We start from the raw sequence: 20,373 nt of genomic DNA, 5'->3' as shown, positions 1-20,373 counted from the left end.
ATCGTACTGGTGGGGCCAACCTCCTCAGGAAGTCATCATAGCTACCCTTCCTGTGTACAAACTCCCTCTAAGAGCGGCAAACGGCCTCGCCCCTAGCCTCCGCATAGAGCCGGGCAAGATCTTCATCCAGAGCCAGCATGGACTCCGGTGGATCCTTGCGGACAAGCCTATCCCCTAAATGTTGTTGAAGGGACACTCGCTCCCCCAGATACCACATATGGCGGTACACCCTTGGAAGCAAAACCCGCCGCCCAGACAGGTAATGGGCACGAGCTGCCGAGACAGGTACAACCGCGTTGGCAAAAGGACGCCATACCACCTGCAAAAGCAAACAATTCAGGCAACAATACAAATACAAATACAAGAAAGCAAAACAGTACAAAAGATTACATCTTCAGCGGATAGAACTCTCCAAGCCCCGCGAGAAGCCGCCAAAGACGCACCAACGCGCACCGCTCCTATCCAAGAGGCAGCATACGGGTAAGCCGCATCTCTAGTACGTTCCGGCGCCAAAGTCGGAAAGTGCTCATAGATCCTAATCTTTCAAGGAACAAGAAAAACATCAGTCAAGTTCAAAATACAAGCATACAAGTACAAAATACAAAGTACAAGGAGTCTCAATTACCTCCAGCACGCTCCATAGAGCAGCCATGCTCGGGTCATTCCCCAGTGCAGTCCGGGAGGCCCGCTTCATCTCGTACAAAAGGTGGATGTGTGCCAAGCCACCCCAGTTATAGCTCGAAATAGCTCCCAAGTCCCGCAAAGAGGACAAGAATTTGATGTGCACCCGACTATTCCTACTCGGGGCCATCACTCTGCTCACCAAGGCTAGTAGGAAGAGCCTAACCCTCTTCTCCGCGGACACACCCCCACCGAAGATAGCCTCCATAATCACCTTCACGGAAGCGTGAGCGTCATCATCAGACAAGTCAACAACAGGGTCGAGCAAGTCCCCGGCAGCGGCCGAGCGCCACGTCAGCTCAGAATCAAATGTCACATTCCTCTCAGAAAAAGGAAGACATGTAATCATAGAAAATTCAAGAGGGGTGATAGTAATCTCCCCCCATGCCATGTGGAAAGTGTTGGTGGTATCCCACCACCGTTGTAACAAAGCCCACAAACAGTTTTTAATCCCCGTCCTCCTCGGAGAACCTCCCATGGTGCGCCAGAAATTGGCCAGACCCATCTGCGACCAAATCCCCATAGCCTCCTCATCGGCACGGAGAGCTTTAAAGGCCCTTTAAACCTCCACCAAGGACCAGTAAGTACGGAACGACTTTCCATCGGCCTACAGGTGAACGAGTTAGCTCAAGACCTATACAATTACAAAGTACAAACCCAAAACACAGTACAAGACTCACCATGCCAGCGCGAGGCCGCTGAGACAAGTGCCAATCCGGCCGAAACACCAGGTCGGAAGGGATCCAACCAGTGCTAGGGAAAGCGGGCGCATCTCGGGGAACCATACCCCCACTTAGCGCATTTATTGCAGCCGCTTTATCGTCCGAAGCATCTTCCTCGGCAGCTCGAACCACAGATTATTTAGCGAGTTTCCTCCGAGTGTGACGAGGCATACTAAATCATGTAGCATACAAAGTATCGAAATTCTAAACTGGGCGCTATTCTATACTGGCCTATACAATGTCAAATGATTCGAAACAACAATCCCCAGTGGACCTTAAGTTTCAAGATGCAAATTCCTACACCAACGCCTAGGCTACCCACGCCGAAGCAGATATTCAAATTCCTACACCAACGCCTAGGCTACCCACGCCGAAGCAGGTATTCAAGTTCTACATTAACGCCTAGGCTATCCATGCCGAAGCAGATACAAGTTCAAAAAATTCAAAAGTACAGGTTCCAACAGTTCAAGTTCAAGTGGCTATCAAACAGTTTTCTACAAGATTCAAGAAGCTTAAGCATACGAGCATCATTTCAAAGTACGGGAAAATCAAAACTATAAGAAAAAACATGAATACTTACATGGACAAGGCAAGAAAAAGACCAAGGGAAGAGCTTAGTCGACCTTTGAGAGAAAGAGCAAAAGAATTTCAAGTGAATGTGCCTCAAAATGGCATGGCAAGGGGAGCTTTTATAGCTCAACCCCGCGCCAGGCACCGCCATGCGCGAATCTGCAGCGCGTGCGGTCTCCCGTGCTGATTGCACGTCCTTTGCTGCTACGGTCTTCCGCACCAAGCATCAAACGTCGCATCGAACCATCCATCGAAAATATGGGTATACACCTGTATCTCCAAGTACAAACAGATGAATATATATTTCAAGAATACAAAGTCCAAAAAATACGACTCAGGCGCCCAACTCCCAACGGACCCAAGCTCCGGGGTAGACTCTATCCTTTTTCTAATGCCTGTTTTATGCAGGTACCGGTGTACAAAGAGTGGTCTCGATAGCAGAACATCTTGACCATTCTCCGTCCCTTTCGAAATACTTTGACTTGCGCTTTCCTAACCGAACGCTCAGTCTAAGTGGGGGCTTCTGTAGACACCTAATTTGTGTCTCCCCTTTGGGATGATGACGATACCATTATCCTTGTTAGCTGATTGGAGTAACTCCAGGCAGAAATCCCAATTGCTAAGAATGCTTCCAAAATTCAACATCCAAAATCCAACCCCCGAGACCGTTCCCCTTTCGGTTCTCGGTACAAAATACAACTTTCCAAATCCAATTTCAAAATCCAAGTACAATCTCAACTAGTACACCATCCCATTGGTTTTACTAGGCCTTTTACACACAAAATCATATAAGGCAAGTCAAATTCGGGAGCCGACCCACAAAACCGAGCATGCCGGGCCCCGTCCCGTAAAACCGGAATTCAAAAACCCGAGAAAGACTTGTTTTTAAACGCTAAATGATGCCTTAACCTCCAAGCAAATACAAAACGCCAATCCTAGTACTATTCGTATAACAGGTACAACGCTACAAGACGAAACAAGGACGATTCCCCGGCCTTTGCATTGGCGGCATTCAAGCCACGTCAGCAGCGCACTGCGCTGGCCTAACGCCATGCGCTTGTTAGGTTATGATACATATGACAATTCATAAATCATGCGGAAAAACCATAAAGCCAAGAAAACATATTATTTACACATAATCATTTAGCATAGTTTAGATGCATACTCTTTGTTGCGTGCCTTCCCTAGCTACGCCCGAACCGAACAAGAACAAGTCTTTAGGACTCCAAGTGTCGTCCCTCCGTAGATAGTCCACAGCACGTCCGGATCCGCCTTAAGATTGACCAACTAGAATCGCCCTTAAGGTACTACTTATTTTCGGCTAAATGGGAAAGAGATATGGCTGATTTTTCTGCTTAAAAATCCTAGCTTTGAATACTTGAAAAGTTATATATAAATAATGACCCTAGGCCCTTATTTATAGAGGTATGGAAAAGGAATTGGAATCCTATTAGGATACTAATTTATTTAATTAGAATCCTGCTAGGACTCTATTTAAATAAACTTTATCTAATAGGTTTAGGATTTAATATTTTATCGAATCCCGATAGCTTTAGGATTCGCACACGAGCATCGCACGAGCCCCGTACACCCGCGCAGGCGTTGCGGCCCACGCTGAGCGCACAGCGCTCGGCCCATGCTACTGTCCGCGCGCGCCCATGGCTTCGGCTGGGCCTGGCTTGCGCTGGGCCTGGTCGAGGCTTTGGCGTGTGTTGGTGATGCGTGTGGCTTGCTGGGCGATGGCCTGGCTTCGTGCTGGGCCTTCGTCTAGCGAGCCTCGTCCGATGCTAATTCGTACGATACGCTTTCGATTAAATTCCCGATTCCGGAATTTATTTCCGATACGAACAATATTTAATATTTCCGATTCCGGAATTAATTTCCGTTTCGAACAAATATTTAATATTTCCGTTTCCGGAATTATTTTCCGATTCCGACAATATTTCCGTTTCTGACAATATTTCCGTTTCCGGCAATATTTCCGATTCCGGCAATGTTTCCATTTCCGATAATATTTTCCGATACGTACCATGTTTCCGTTTCCGGCAACATCTACGACTTGGATAATATTTATATTTCCGATACGATCCATATTTCCGTTTCCGGCAATATCATCGTTTCCGGAGTATTCATTTCTTGCATGTGACGATCTCAGCTCCCACTGAAACCAAGATCTGTCGATTCCGAATATCCATAGATGGAGTATTTAATGCCATTAAATACTTGATCCGTTTACGTACTATTTGTGTGACCCTACGGGTTCAGTCAAGAGTAAGCTGTGGATTAATATCATTAATTCCACTTGAACTGAAGCGGCCTCTAGCTAGGCATTCAGCTCACTTGATCTCACTGAATTATTAACTTGTTAATTAATACTGAACCGCATTTATTAGACTTAACATTGAATGCATACTTGGACCAAGGGCATTATTTCCTTCAGTCTCCCACTTGTCCTTAGGGACAAGTGTGCATTTCCTAATTCCTTTGTTGCTCGATGCTTGCTCTTGAACATAAGGTAAGAGTTGTCATCCTTATTATGTCCAGAGGTGTTCCTCGGTTTCAGAGTTCAACTGATCAAATAAACAGATAATCATAGCCTATGATTCATCCGAGCACGGCCATGCATTTCACAGTTTCTAGCTCTCCGAGTGGCCTTGTACAACTTTTAAGCATCTCATCCCGATTTATGGGAGGACAATCCCAATCTTGCGATCTTAAGATTAGAATTCGTTTGATAGGTGATTACCTGAGCGTTGCCTTTATAGCCTCCTTTTACGGTGCGACGGTTGGTCAACGTCAAAGCAACCAGTTCTCAAACAAGTAATCTCAAATCACTCATGTATTGAGGATTTAGTGTCTAATAATTTTAATGAAATTTACTTATGACAGATTTTCATCTCTTACAGTAAAGTTTCATAGGTCTTGTCCGATACTAGTCTTCCCAAAGTAAGTATCTATGCAAATGATTATGACATTGCCATGTCCACATAGTTCAAGAAACAGAACTACTAGTCATCTTGCATTCTAGTCGTCTAACGTTTTCTATGCGTCCAATTTTATAGAAAACTCCGACTAGGGACCATTTTCAACCTTTGACATTCAAGTTCACTTGATAGACATTTCTTAGTCACAGGACTGGTCCTGACAGTCTATCTTGAATATATTGTCAAATTGAAGGGACTCATCATTTAATAAACCATAAATTAAATGGAAAAATGAATTCTTTTCATTTATTGTGAATGATTAACCAATAATGTTTTACAAAGATTTAAACTCTAAAACTTTAAAACATTAAACAGGGATATCAAAGCCATTCTCCAATATGCTTGATTCCCATAGCTGCAGTGTGCGAGTTATGCTTCGCCTGCGGCAGAGGTTTAGTCAATGGATCTGATATGTTGTCATCAGTTCCAGTCTTGTTTATCTCGACTTCTTTTCTTTCAACGAACTCTCGTAGAAGATGAAATCTACGAAGTACATGCTTGACTCTCTGGTGGTGTCTAGGCTCCTTTGCCTGTGCAATACACTACTACAAAACAGGATTATAGCAACGGCAATAAACCGTTACCATAGACCAATTAACCGTTGTAATAGGCCTATAGCAACGGTTTAAAAACCGTTACCAATAGGGGGCGTTGCTATAAGTCTATGGCAACAGTTTCTCGGATTTAGGCAACACTTGTGATAAACCGTTGCCATAAATAACTAAGGCAACACTTTTTATAGGCAACACTTTTAACATATGGCAACAATTATTCAACAACTTAAGCCAACATTTACGCATTTAAGGCAACAGTTTTCGCTAACTTAAGGCAACACTTATTAGTTTGGTTTTGGTAGAAGTTTAAAATTAAGGCAACACTTTCTTATACTTATGGTAACACATCGAATTGTATTTATAGCAACACTTTCTATTGAGTGTATGACAACCTTTTGTTTTTTATTTATTAATTATGGCAACATTTTCATTTGAGTTTATGATAACGCTTTTATTTGAGCTTATGGAAACACTTTCAATTGGTCCAAAGCTACGTTCGCAAATGGATTTTAGTTATCCATATTCATGTAATAAATAAGAACTACGTATAATAAGAAATTTCATAACAAATAAGTTCAAAAATGTACACATTTCAAATACCTTAAATTCATAAGCATAATATCTTTTACAATTGTCTGAATAGTAAAAAGAAAACATAAGTACTAAAACTAAATCCACTAAAATAAAATAAAATCTTGCAATCACGGTCCGATTACTCTATTTTTTTAAACCTATCTACTATGTAATATTTTTGTGCCAAAAACCCTATAAATCTTCACATATTTAAAGTAGCTTGTAACTCTTGAATACATGCACCATCCTGCACATCAAACAAATCAAGTGTAACATTTTCATGAGAAACTTATAATCAATGAATAAAATCCAAATACGAAAGAAAAAAGAAGCATGAAAATGAATGACTAAAGCTAAACTTTAAGAATAATAGGTAAATGGCAACTTTTTTCAATACCCAATGATTCATGTAAATTTATCAATACTCCCACTGTAGTCCCTTATGTATTACAAAAGTCTAAACATAAATTGATAGTGAAAGTGGAAAATCCGGCAGAGTTCCATTTGTAATTGAACTATCCACAAAAATAGAACTAATTAAAACCTGTTCCAAATCCATATGACAAATAATTTCAATCCAACACAAGAAATTTGTACAAATCGACAAATAAAAATAAGGTACAAAAAAAAAAGTTCAAATAAGTTAAGTTCAGTTAAATAAAGTTCAACCAAACATAGCCTTTTTAGTACGGATCTGAACTTATTAAACTTTATCCGAACTTATATTGGTTGTAAAATTAACTTAAAATCCCTAACCAAAACTTAACCAACTTATATTGCCTAATAATTTTTAAAGAATGAAAAGAACAAAGGCCTTTAATTCATAAAATAGTATTAGATAGAGAAAACACATAGCTAATGATAAGGGTAAAACAAAATTAATAAAAATAAAAGAAATGAAACAACAATATAGCAATTACTGATATTTGTCACTACAAGGAAACGCAAAAGGTCAGAAATAGTAATAGATTCATAGCATAGGAAACTTGATGACTCACTTGTGATGAGAGAGTTCAAAAGGATCACATAATCACGAATAAAGACTTGTTAAAAATAAACTAGTTTGCACACTTTTTGTTGAAATTCATATGAGTACATCATACAACTAACACTTTTTTCTATTAAGCAACTCCTTTTGTGTTACCAGTATTATTTCTTCCTCGCTACAACATGTAACTTGGTTGAAACCCTTATTCAAGGCACATACCGATGTTCTGTTGTTGTTGCTATCAATGATTAAAGTGCAGTTGTTGCAGAAGTAACGGCTACAAAAGCACGATATCAGTACAGTTGAATTGTGTATTCTTTTATTTTATGTACTTTGTGTGTACCTATTGGTGAATGTGTATTCCAAAACATAACTTGACATTGAATGTGACTAAAGTTGCTTGATATGGAATGTGACCAAAATTTCCTGATATTGAATATGATCAATTAAAGTTTGTGTTTTTTGGGGTCTACAGGTGCTTAGAAGTTCTTTTAAGAAATTTAAAAGATGGGGTATCTACAAGAATCGGAGTACTGATGCCAAAAGCGTAGATTACCTTGGATGGAGCTGTTCTGTTCTATATCAAGACTTAAATCGAACAATGTCTCGTCTCTAACTGTGACGGTCTCACGCCTCAGGCACTTCGTTTCATTTGTCAATATACCCTGCATTCGTGTCTTGCCATCAGTAACCATGAAATAATTTGCAGAATTAATAGCATGAATTACATATTGCCTGCAATATATTGCTACAGTACAAATCAGTGTTTAGGATCATGACAAATCAACTGAAGTTATCAAAAGCTATAAGAAAATGTTGCTGAAAGCCTGAAACAACCATCGCCAGTTCGCCACTCGATATAAGTCTTGTTGATGCAGGGTCTAGAGGACTGGAGACATACAATAGTGCATAGCCTTACCCTAATTAGTCTAAGACTTCCACAAATGTCTCCAAAAGATCACCCACATGAAACTTTTTAAGTTTAAGGGCAAATGGTTACATAGAGCTCTTGCTTGGCTTCTATTCCTTGTGAGAATTTGCTTTAAAAAGGGGAGGGGGGAGAAATATTATGGGGTCTGCACTTCTGCTCGAAGGGACAACTATATAGTAACAAAGCATGCCAAAGATCCCCAAGTCGAAACATTAACGAAGTAAAAAAGCAGCAACTACTGGAAAAAAGAAGAACAGAAAAGCTCGACAAAGGACACAAGTAGTAATAGGAGTCCAACGTGAATATTTTTATGAACCCAAGTAACAAGAGGTTCCTTCTGTACACCATTGGCAAAGCCGTTTCAGCTTCATTACAGAAGGGTGTCATGGTGAAACAACGAATACATGGGCCATGGTTGGCATGGTAGAACCTGTCAACATGCGAGTACAATACAAGAAAATACAATGGTGACCAAAATTATTTTCTCAAATTGTCACGAGAGAAAACTAGGCTAGCCTCTAGAAAAACACTCGAGTGAAACATCTTTTTGTATAATAGAAGCCAGGTTAACATTAATGGGATTGAACCACCTTGACCAATTGAGGAGGGACAATGATGCCATGAGACGCGAGGAATCTATTTTCAACCTTCACAGAAACAATGGATGGATTTGTGGCACACAAAAGCTTAAAGTACATAGATGGCAACATCAAATGTAACAAGTGAGAAAAACATAACAAGAATAAGTCGGTGCCATAGTGTTAAGCTGTAAACCCAAACTCAACAAGAATCATAGCAAATTATCATTCAGGAGACCAAGTTGATTTTTTCTAATCTATAAATAGCTAATTACTGATGAACATTGTGTTGCTAGCCTATTAATCACCTAAAACTGAACAACAAAGAAGATCAGAACATAACTGAACAACAAAGAAGATCAAAATGAAAGTGAACAGCAAAGTAAATCAGAACAGAACTGAACAGTAAAGCAGATCATAACTGAACTGAACAGCAAGCAGCATATCAGAACAGAACTGAATAGCAAGCAGCAAATCAGAGCAGAACTAAAAAGAAAACCAGATCAGAATGTGTCTACTATTAGTTGGCTATTAGTTTGTTGTACTCATTTCATGCCTTTTTTGGATTTAAGTCAATACATATCCTGTCAAGAATGTGTCCTTTGGTTTACTTGCTTAAGGCATGGAAAGTTCAAACTAGCATCCACCAGTGGATCAACCAACAACAGAAAATATTAGGTTGAAATGCATAAATTTTATGTCTTAATACATTTACACCAGTGGATGGAAGACTCTAAGTTACATAGCCTAGGCCAGTCCCCATCTCCTCTAAATTATCAAAATCAAGCTAGGCTCGTGCACCTTATGTATCTATGGGTTTGTACATGTTGTTGGCATGGTATTTGATAGTGAGATCAGGAGGTACAAAAGGCAATAAGGTTACCTGCAGCTCAACAGTACCAACTAAACAAAAAAGCAACCAACTCCAATCGTCAAAAACACCAAAATCACTATAGCAGTAGTATAGACTAGAGTACAGCAAATTGCAACTCAACATCATCACCAAACAACCAACTGATCAAGACAACAAAAGAAATAAACAGAACTGCAGCAAAACAACTGAATATTTACTAAGCAACGCATTGAGTATGTGAGTCTATGACCACTAAATCACAAACCAATTACAGGTACACTATTATTTCTGCCTAGATCAGACAATCGTTTGTTTAACATTATTTTCAAGTAATTTTTCTTGTTTTTCATTTTCTATGTAGACTCAAAGAGTAGTTAAACTTCTGCAATACTCCGTTCAAACCAGAGGCAGATTCAGCCTGCCCCAATAACTGTGATGTGCTTAAAACGCAAAGCACAGGCTAATATCGGAAATTTACAAGGAGAAAGTACAGGGAGCTAGGGGATTAATATGGGAAGTTCCAAGACAATTTGCAAACCCCTGTTATAAACTATTTAGAGACACACTGATTGGGAAAAAGTACAAGCTGAAGAAACGCTAAACATGGGAACTCAACAACAAAAATGAATGTAATGACTAATTGACTTTGTATCTTTATACACCCTTTGAAACAAACTTGAATCTAAATTAATTGTATTGATCAATCTTAATTATCTACAAATCATGATGAACAATCTACTCCGACTCCCTCCACAAATAATTACAGATTTCATCCAAAATAAACCATTGAATCAAAAAAATACATGAACAAAAATCAAATAAATTCCCCAATTAACCTAATTCCCTAATAGAACCCTAATTTAGCTCTAAAAACCACACAAAAAAATATTCAATTATAATCACTTAATAACTTAAACAGCTAAATCGTGAATTTTAAGACCAAATTCGAAAAGATCCATACCAACTAACCTTGTTCTTCTCGTTGATTAAGAAACGCAATTTGCTAATTTGTCTGTATCTCCAACTCAGAGTCCCAATCGCCAATTCAGAAACCTCCAATTCCCTAATTAGCCTAATTCCCTTATAGAACCCTAATTTAGGTCTCAAAACCACACAAAAATAAAATCAATTATAATCACTTGATAACTTGAACAACAAAATTGTGAAAATGAAGACCGAATTTGAAGAGATATATACCGTCTAACCTTGTTCTTCTCGCCAAATCGGAAATGTAATTCGCGATTTTGTCGTTATCTCCAATTCAGTGACCCAATTGCAAATTCAGAAACGCCAATCTCCATTTTGCCTTGCTTGAAGAAATGATTATGAAAGGATCAAGAGCCACGATGTGGATGGAAGATAAGAAGAACGAAGAGGGTTTGGGGATAACCAAAATAGTGAAAAGTGGGAAAGGAGGGAATCCTAAAAAAACTGCGATCTATGGAAAAATTCAATAACCTAATCCAATAATTTTATTAATTATTTTTTAATTTTTAACTTATTTTAGATACTTGACAAAAACCGTTGCAATATTTCATCTAAATATAAAAAAAAAAGTAAAAACTGTTGCAATAAAATAGTGATAATATACAATTGTTGCCATAATTTTTTTATAGCAACACTTTTTCAAAGTGAAAGTCTACTCAAATTGATAATTATTTAACTGTTGCAATAGCTATGATATAGCAACGCCAGTAAAACTGTTGCATAAAAGGGCGTTGCTATAACCCTTTTTTCTTGTAGTGATAGCTCCGTTATTATCACAATACAGGGCTATTGGTCCTTTAATGGAGGGGACTACACCAAGTTCACCTATGAACTTCCTTAGCCATATAGCTTCCTTTGCTGCTTCATGTGCAGCAATGTACTCCGCTTCAGTTGTAGAATCCGCAATGGTGCTTTGCTTAGCACTTTTCCAGCTTACTGCACCCCCGTTGAGGCAGAAGACAAACCCAGACTGTGATCTGAAATCATCTTTGTCGGTTTGGAAACTTGCGTCCGTATAGCCTTTAACAATTAATTCATCATCTCCACCATAGACCAGGAAGTCATCTTTGTGCCTTTTCAGGTACTTCAGAATATTCTTGGCAGCAGTCCAATGTGCCTCTCCTGGGTCTGACTGGTATCTGCTCGTAGCACTGAGTGCGTACGCAACATCCGGGCGTGTACATATCATAGCATACATTATTGAACCAATCAATGATGCATATGGAATCCCATTCATTCGTCTACGCTCATCAAGTGTTTTTGGGCACTGAGTCTTGCTTAGAGTTATTCCATGAGACGTGGGTAGGTAGCCTCGGTTGGAGTCTGCCATCTTGAACCTATCAAGCACCTTATTGATATAAGTGCTTTGACTAAGTCCAATCATCTTTTTAGATCTATCTCTGTAAATCTTGATGCCCAATATGTACTGTGCTTCTCCTAGATCTTTCATCGAAAAACATTTCCCAAGCCAAATCTTGACAGAGTTCAACATAGGAATGTCATTTCCGATAAGTAATATGTCATCGACATATAATACTAGGAAAGCAATTTTGCTCCCACTGACCTTCTTGTATACACAAGATTCGTCTGCGTTCTTGATGAAACCAAAGTCACTGACTGCTTCATCAAAACGTATATTCCAGCTCCTGGATGCCTGCTTCAATCCGTAGATTGACTTCTTTAGCTTGCATACCTTTTTAGCATTCTTTGGATCCTCAAAACCTTCAGGCTGTGTCATAAACACAGTTTCTGTTAAAACACCGTTTAAGAAAGCAGTTTTAACACCCATCTGCCATATTTCGTAATCGTAATATGCAGCGATTGCTAACATTATCCGAATAGACTTTAGCATTGCAACTGGTGAAAAGGTTTCATCGTAATCCACACCGTGGACTTGCCTGTAACCTTTTGCAACCAATCTAGCTTTGAAAACTTCAAGTTTCCCATCCTTGTCCTTTTTCAGTTTGAAAACCCATTTGCTTCCAATGGCTTGGTAGCCATCTGGCAAATCGACCAAATCCCATACTTGGTTTTCAGACATGGAGTCTAATTCAGATTGCATGGCTTCTTGCCATTGCTTGGAGCTAGGGCTCGTCATAGCTTGTTTGTAAGTCGCAGGTTCATCACTTTCAAGTAATAGAACGTCATAGCTCTCGTTCGTCAAAATACCTAAGTACCTTTCCGGTTGAGATCTATATCTTTGCGATCTACGCGGGGTAACATTACTAGATTGACCATGATTCTCACCAGATTCTTCTAAAGATCTCTGAGTTTCATCCTGAATGTCATCTTGAGCATTCTCTAGAGTTTGTTGTTCGACTCGAATTTCTTCGAGGTCTACTTTTCTCCCACTTGTCATTTTGGAAATGTGATCTTTCTCCAAAAAGACACCATCTCGAGCAACAAACACCTTGTTCTTAGATGTATTGTAGAAGTAATACCCCTTTGTTTCCTTTGGATAGCCCACAAGGATACATTTGTCAGATTTTGGATGAAGTTTGTCTGAAATTAATCGTTTGACGTATACTTCACATCCCCAAATCTTAAGAAAAGACACATTTGGAGGCTTTCCAAACCTAATTCGTATGGAGTCTTTTCGACAGCTTTAGACGGAGCTCTATTTATAGTGAGTGCAGCTGTATTTAGTGCATGTCCCCAAAATTCTAATGGAAGTTTGGCCTGACCCATCATTGACCTGACCATGTCTAGCAAGGTTCTGTTCCTCCGTTCCGACACACCGTTCCATTGTGGTGTTCCAGGAGGAGTCAATTCTGATAGAATTCCACATTCTTTCAGATGGTCATCAAATTCATAGCTCAGATATTCACCGCCTCTATCAGACCGCAGTGCCTTAATCTTCTTGCCTAATTGATTCTCTACTTCACTCTGAAATTCCTTGAATTTGTCAAAGGATTCAGACTTATGCTTCATTAGGTAGACATAACCATATCTACTGAAGTCATCAGTGAAAGTGATAAAGTAGCTGAAACCACCTCTAGCATTTGTACTCATTGGTCCACATACATCTGTATGGATTAAACCCAATAGTCCATTTGCTCTTTCTCCAACTTTAGAGAAAGGTTGCTTTGTCATTTTGCCAAGTAAACATGATTCGCATTTACCATAATCCTCTAAGTCAAATGGTTCTAGAATTCCTTCCTTTTGAAGTCTTTCTAAGCGTTTCAAGTTTATATGGCCTAATCGACAATGCCACAGATAGGTGAGATCTGAATCATCCTTTTTGGCCTTTTTGGTATTTATGTTATATACTTGTTTGTCATGATCTAATAAATAAATTCCATTGACTAATCTAGCAGATCCATAAAACATCTCTTTAAAGTAAAACGAACAACTATTGTCTTTTATTAAAAAGGAAAATCCCTTAGCATCTAAGCAAGAAACTGAAATGATGTTTTTAGTAAGACTTGGAACATGGAAGCACTCTTCCAGTTCCAAAACTAGCCCGGAGGGCAACGACAAATAATAAGTTCCTACAGCTAATGCAGCAATCCGTGCTCCATTTCCCACTCGTAGGTCGACTTCACCCTTGCTTAACTTTCTACTTCTTCTTAGTCCCTGTGGATTGGAACATAAGTGTGAGCCACAACCTGTATCTAATACCCAAGAAGTTGAATTAGCAAGTATACAGTCTATAACGAAAATACCTGAAGATGGAACGATTGTTCCTTTCTTCTGATCTTCCTTTAGCTTCAAGCAATCTCTCTTCCAATGCCCCTTCTTCTTGCAGTAGAAGCATTCGGATTCAGAAGTGGGTTGACTGACCTTCCTCTTTACAGATTTGGCGCCAGTTTGCTTAGTTGGGCTGGCCTTGTTGCCACCTTTCTTAGCATTCCTCTTCTTTCCAGATTTCTTGAACTTGCCCCCACGCACCATAAGCACATCCTGCTTATCACTTTTTAGCGTCTTTTCAGCGGTCTTCAGCATACTGTGAAGCTCAGTGAGCGTTTTGTCCAGACTATTCATACTGTAGTTCAGTTTGAACTGATCATACCCGCTATGAAGAGAATGGAGGATGGTGTCTATAGCCATTTCCTGAGAAAATTGCTGATCCAGCCGACTCATATTCTCAATGAGTCCAATCATTTTGATAACATGTGGACTTACGGGCTCGCCTTTCTTAAGCTTGGTCTCAAGAATTTGCCTATGAGTCTCGAATCTTTCGACTCGAGCCAGATCTTGGAACATGTTCTTCAACTCACTGATGATTGTGAAAGCATCTGAGTTGATGAACGTTTTATGCAGATCTGCACTCATGGTGGCGAGCATTAGACATTTCACATCCTTGTTGGCATCAATCCAACGATTGAGGGCTGCTTGAGTGACCCCGTCGCCTGCGGCTTCGGGCATCGCCTCTTCTAGGACATACTCCTTTTCTTCCTGCATAAGAACTATTTGCAAGTTCCTTTGCCAGTCAAGGAAGTTTTTCCCGTTCAACTTCTCCTTTTCGAGAATTGATCGAATGTTGAATGAATTGTTGTTTGCCATATTTAAAACTACAATTGAAAAGAATAAACAAATAAATAACCATTCACAGTTTCTCTTAATAAACTTAAATTCTAGCATACATGCATAATTCAATGTTTATTAAGCATTGTATTCAAGTTATGTGCTCCGGTAGGTGTGAATAAAATGATTCCAAGATCCTAAAATCATTGAAGAACTAAGCACAGTTTGTCGACTTAATCCTAAAACATCTTAGGTAAGCAAAAGCCTTTTGCTAATAGTCTAGAAACTATTCTTGGTTGATAGGTACGTCTAAGAACTTATTAGGTAAACCTATCGATTTTGCCACGACATAAAAGGACTCCTTACTTATATCGTTGAGTTTCACCAAAACTAACATGTACTCACAATTATTTGTGTACCTTGCCCCTTTAGGACCAATAAGTAACACCTTGCTGAGCGAAAACTATTACTAGATTGATGTAAAGGATATCCAAGCAAGTGTATATTTTGGCATGGCACCTTTTAACTCAATTTTTAAGTTTGGAACTTAAGGCTCTTACTATGTTGGTTAGATTTTAAGTGAACTAAAATCCTTAATCATGCAACATAATCAAGCTTTTGATCTCATGCATTTTAAGACATATTTAAAAGCAATACATAACTTAAAACATGCATAAGATAAATGTGATCTAGTATGGCCCGACTTCATCTTGAAGCTTTAACTTCAAAGTCCGTCTTGAAAATCTCCGTGGGAGGCACCATTTTCTTCAAATAGAATAAGCTATAATTAAAACTAATTACAACTATTTGATGGTACGCAGACCATATTTGAATTGAAAAACAACTTTGGTCCTTTAGACCAATTACATTCAAATTAATGGTACGCAGACCATATTTTCTATCCTATTTGGGCCATACTAGTCACTTCATAACCTGCAAAACAGTACATATACAATATATACCATTCATCCATTCATTAACATGAATGGCCCACATAGCTGGTTAGTAAAACACATTATGCATCACATAAACATTTGCATCAATTAATCAAGGGCACCAATAATCTACAAATTATTCAGTCCTTATTAATTCTAATCAAGTTGTTTTAACCTTAAGGTTTTGTAGACCTAATCAAGAGTTTATGACTAAAAGGGGCTCCCACTTAAACCAATAAATTCATATGCTTTACTAATTTTAAACATAAAAATGTATTTCTAGTCTAACCGGAAACGTACAAATTTAATTATAATTTAAAGGTCATATAAATTTATAATTGAATCCACAAAGTTTAATTTAATTTCAGTCGTATTTAAATTAATTCATGATTTTAATTTTAGTAAAATAATTAGAATAAATAAAATTTATTATAATTACAATATTCAAAATTAAAATCCAAGAAAATAATTTAAATTATTAATTTTAAAATTAATTAAAATTACGTAAACTGAAAATTTCAAATTAAAATTTCAAAATGATCTAATCGCAACGCAACAATCCCACGCAATGCACGCCCATGGGCCACACGCACACAGCCATCGCTGACCATGTGCGTGCAGCCCATGCGCTGCCTCGCATCGCTGCTTCTCACCATCGCAAGGCATCACGCATGGTGCTCGCTGCGCGCGCCAGCGCTCGACGCACGAGCATGCTGCCGCAGCCCATCGCTGGGCGCAGCGCTCGTCGCACGTCGCAACACGCACCCGCACGCCATCGCTGGGCGCAGCGCTCGTCGCACGCACAACAAGCACTCGCACGCCATCGCTGGGCGCAGCGCTCGTCGCACGCACAATAGCGCTCGCACGCCATAGGTGGGCGCAGCGCTCGTCGCATGCACAATAGCGCTCGCACGCCATCGCTGGGCGCAGCGCTCGCTGCGCGCGAGCGATCGATGCTTGGCGCAGCACTCGTGGCACGCGAGCTTACGCTCGCTGCGCGCGAGGCTCCGCACGCTTGCGCGAGGCAGTGCGCGCTGTGGCGCAGCTCGCTTGCTGCCCACACGCGACTGCTCGTGCCTTGCTCTCGCCCTCGCCCATTCGCCCATTGCACACAGCCCACGACACAAGGCAGGGCTGCTGCCTTGTGCTCGTGCACCATGGCCTTGCTCATTGCATTCGTACCGCATGGGTGACGAGCTCCCTTGCTCGTCGTCACATGCCCGCACTATACAACACCCCTTAAGGGTAACACGTAGCGTCCATTGCTTTGTGCGTGCAAATTATATGAGCGAATCGCATAAAAATTTAAAATTTATATTCAAAATTAATGACAAATTAATAAATAATATTAATTTCATAATTTTAGGGGAAAAATCGAAAATTTATTATTCAATTGATTTCCGATTAACATGGATTCAAGTCTAGGTCATAAAAATTTAAAATTTAACATAAATTTACAATTTTTATGGTGGTTTTTAATCATAGGTATCTAATTAAATTATAATTAATTATGAAAATCAAATTAATTCTATATTATTCTAATTTTCAACAAATTAATCATAATTACAAATTAGATTGCATAATTAACAAGGCTAGGCATTCAAACTTGTTAAACATATACAGTAGGTCAATCAAAAATTCAAGATTTATCAACAAGAATCGCAAATATTTAATTTAACATCTTAAATTTACGAAATTTTGCATTCGAAAAACTAAAACCTCCGAAAAGTCATAGTTAGGCTTCTAATTTGAGAATTCTGGGTTCGGCCGAAAACTATTATTTTTGTCAAAATTTTAGAATGCCTTTTACATGCGGAATTGACACAAAAATCACTCGATTTGTATGAGTAACGAAGAAACTGCCGAAAAACTGCGTACGTATAATTAAATAAACGCAATTTGCAATTAATTAACAATTACGAAAATTAATCACTCCTTTTAATTCTTGCAAATTTGTAATATTTAACCATGTTCATGCAATTTAGATTATGAAAATAATAAGAGGCTCGTGATACCACTGTTAGGTTATGATACATATGACAATTCATAAATCATGCGGAAAAACCATAAAGCCAGGAAAACATATTATTTACACATAATCATTTAGCATAGTTTAGATGCATACTCTTTGTTGCGTGCCTTCCCTAGCTGCGCCCGAACCGAACAAGAACAAGTCTTTAGGACTCCAAGTGTCGTCCCTCGGTAGATAGTCCACAGCACGTCCGGATCCGCCTTAAGATTGACCAACTAGAATCGCCCTTAAGGTACTACTTATTTTCGGCTAAATGGGCAAGAGATATGGCTGATTTTTCTGCTTAAAATCCTAGCTTTGAATACTTGAAAAGTTATATATAAATAATGACTCTAGGCCCTTATTTATAGAGGTATGGAAAAGGAATTGGAATCCTATTAGGATACTAATTTATTTAATTAGAATCCTGCTAGGACTCTATTTAAATAAACTTTATCTAATAGGTTTAGGATTTAATCTTTTATCGAATCCCGATAGCTTTAGGATTCGCACACGAGCATCGCACGAGCACCGTACACCCGCGCAGGCCTTGCGGCCCACGCTGAGCGCACAGCGCTCGGCCCATGCTACTGTCCGCGCGCGCTCATGGCTTCGGCTGGGCCTGGCTTGCGCCGGGCCTGGTCGAGGCTTTGGCGTGTGTTGGTGATGCGTGTGGCTTGCAGGGCGATGGCCTAGCTTCGTGCTGGGCCTTCGTCTAGCGAGCCTCGTCCGATGCTAATTCGTACGATACGCTTTCGATTAAATTCCCGATTCCGGAATTTATTTCCGATACGAACAATATTTAATATTTCCGATTCCGGAATTAATTTCCGTTTCGAACAAATATTTAATATTTCCGTTTCCGGAATTATTTTCCGATTCCGATAATATTTCCGTTTCTGACAATATTTCCGTTTCCGACAATATTTCCGATTCCGGCAATATTTCCATTTCCGATAATATTTTCCGATACGTACCATGTTTCCGTTTCCGTCAACATCTACGACTTGGATAATATTTATATTTCCGATACGATCCATATTTCCGTTTCCGGCAATATCATCGTTTCCGGAGTATTCATTTCTTGCCTGTGACGATCTCAGCTCCCACTGAAACCAAGATCCGTCGATTCCGAATATCCATAGATGGAGTATTTAATGCCATTAAATACTTGATCCGTTTACGTACTATTTGTGTGACCCTACGGGTTCAGTCAAGAGTAAGCTGTGGATTAATATCATTAATTCCACTTGAACTGAAGCGGCCTCTAGCTAGGCATTCAGCTCACTTGATCTCACTGAATTATTAACTTGTTAATTAATACTGAACCGCATTTATTAGACTTAATATTGAATGCATACTTGGACCAAGGGCATTATTTCCTTCAGCGCTGGCGTGTGCTGGCATTTTGCACCATTCCCTCCTATAAATACCCCTCATTTCCATCAAAAAGAGGGGGATCACAACAATACAACGTCGTAATTTCGACATTACGTCTCAAAATACATCTTAAAACTCCTCAATAACACATACAAAATTCCTAAATTCCAAAGCAATTGGGAGCTCTTGCCTAAATCTAAGTAGGTAAATCCGAATCCCATTCTAATCTACTATGTTTCTTTGATTTCTAAATGATTAGCAAGTTGGTGTTTTTTAATAAATAAAAAACACCACTTGCAACAATCACACATGTTTTCCAAAAATACAAAGTACAATTTTCAAAGATTCAAGGATGTCCAAGTTGTTTACAATCATCTCTTGGGCTAGAATCACCATCAAACATGGGGTAATCAAAGATAAACACCTTTTAACATTTAAAGGTTTAGTCTTTGAGATTCAAAATTCCATTTTCAATATACAAATTCAAGTCTTCAATTTTCAAAGATCTTGCCATGTTTAGGGTTATTCATAGTTATTTCCCTAAACTAGGATCATTTCAAGTTCAAATTTCAATCATTTCAAGTTCATATTCCAATCATTTCAAGTTCAAACATTTCAATATTCAAGCTTTCAATTTCAAGTTTAATATGAAAAACCTAGGATATATGGGTTGAGCAACCTCTCCCAAGTTGAGATTTTTGGCTTTGAATTCATGTCGGGCTCACTTATTTCTAAAGAGCCGCTTGGCGTTCGAATCTCATGTGCCCAAGTACAAATTTCAATTATGCACCTTTCAATATTGCAATTTCAATATCGCACCTTTCAATACCGCACTTTCAATATCGCACTTTCAATATCGCACTTTCAATACCGCAATTTCAATACCGCAATTTCAATTCCGCACTTTCAATTCCGCATCTTTACTTGTCTAGTCCATTTCTAGGCAATGTGGACCTACTCCCAAGTCCTTTTCTAGGGGTCTTGCATTTACTAATTCCGCACTTTATTTAGTATTGTGATGTTGCTTTATGTGCTTTATCGCTTTCATCACCAACATGCTAAATAGGTCTACTTTTCTCCCACTTGTCATTTTGGAAATGTGATCCTTTTCCAAAAAGATACCATCTCGAGCAACAAACACATTGTTCTCAGATGTATT

General features: G+C 39.1%; 1 long non-coding RNA gene across 1 annotated transcript; it reads right to left on the bottom strand.

The window, feature by feature from the left end:
- Positions 1 to 6,081: 6,081 nt before the first annotated feature.
- LOC130462842 (uncharacterized) lies at positions 6,082 to 8,905 on the bottom strand. Its single transcript, XR_008923667.1, has 2 exons — positions 7,629 to 8,905; positions 6,082 to 6,331 (listed from the first exon to the last, which is right to left on the bottom strand). It is a non-coding gene; the product is annotated as an uncharacterized lncRNA (long non-coding RNA).
- Between the last annotated feature and the right edge of the window lie 11,468 nt (positions 8,906 to 20,373).

The sequence above is a fragment of the Spinacia oleracea genome, chromosome 6 (genome assembly GCF_020520425.1).
Source record: "Spinacia oleracea cultivar Varoflay chromosome 6, BTI_SOV_V1, whole genome shotgun sequence".
NCBI classification, from domain to species: Eukaryota; Viridiplantae; Streptophyta; class Magnoliopsida; order Caryophyllales; family Amaranthaceae; genus Spinacia; species Spinacia oleracea.
The sequence above is the reverse complement of the archived record's forward strand: the minus strand, read 5'-3'. Positions and strand labels throughout refer to the sequence as shown.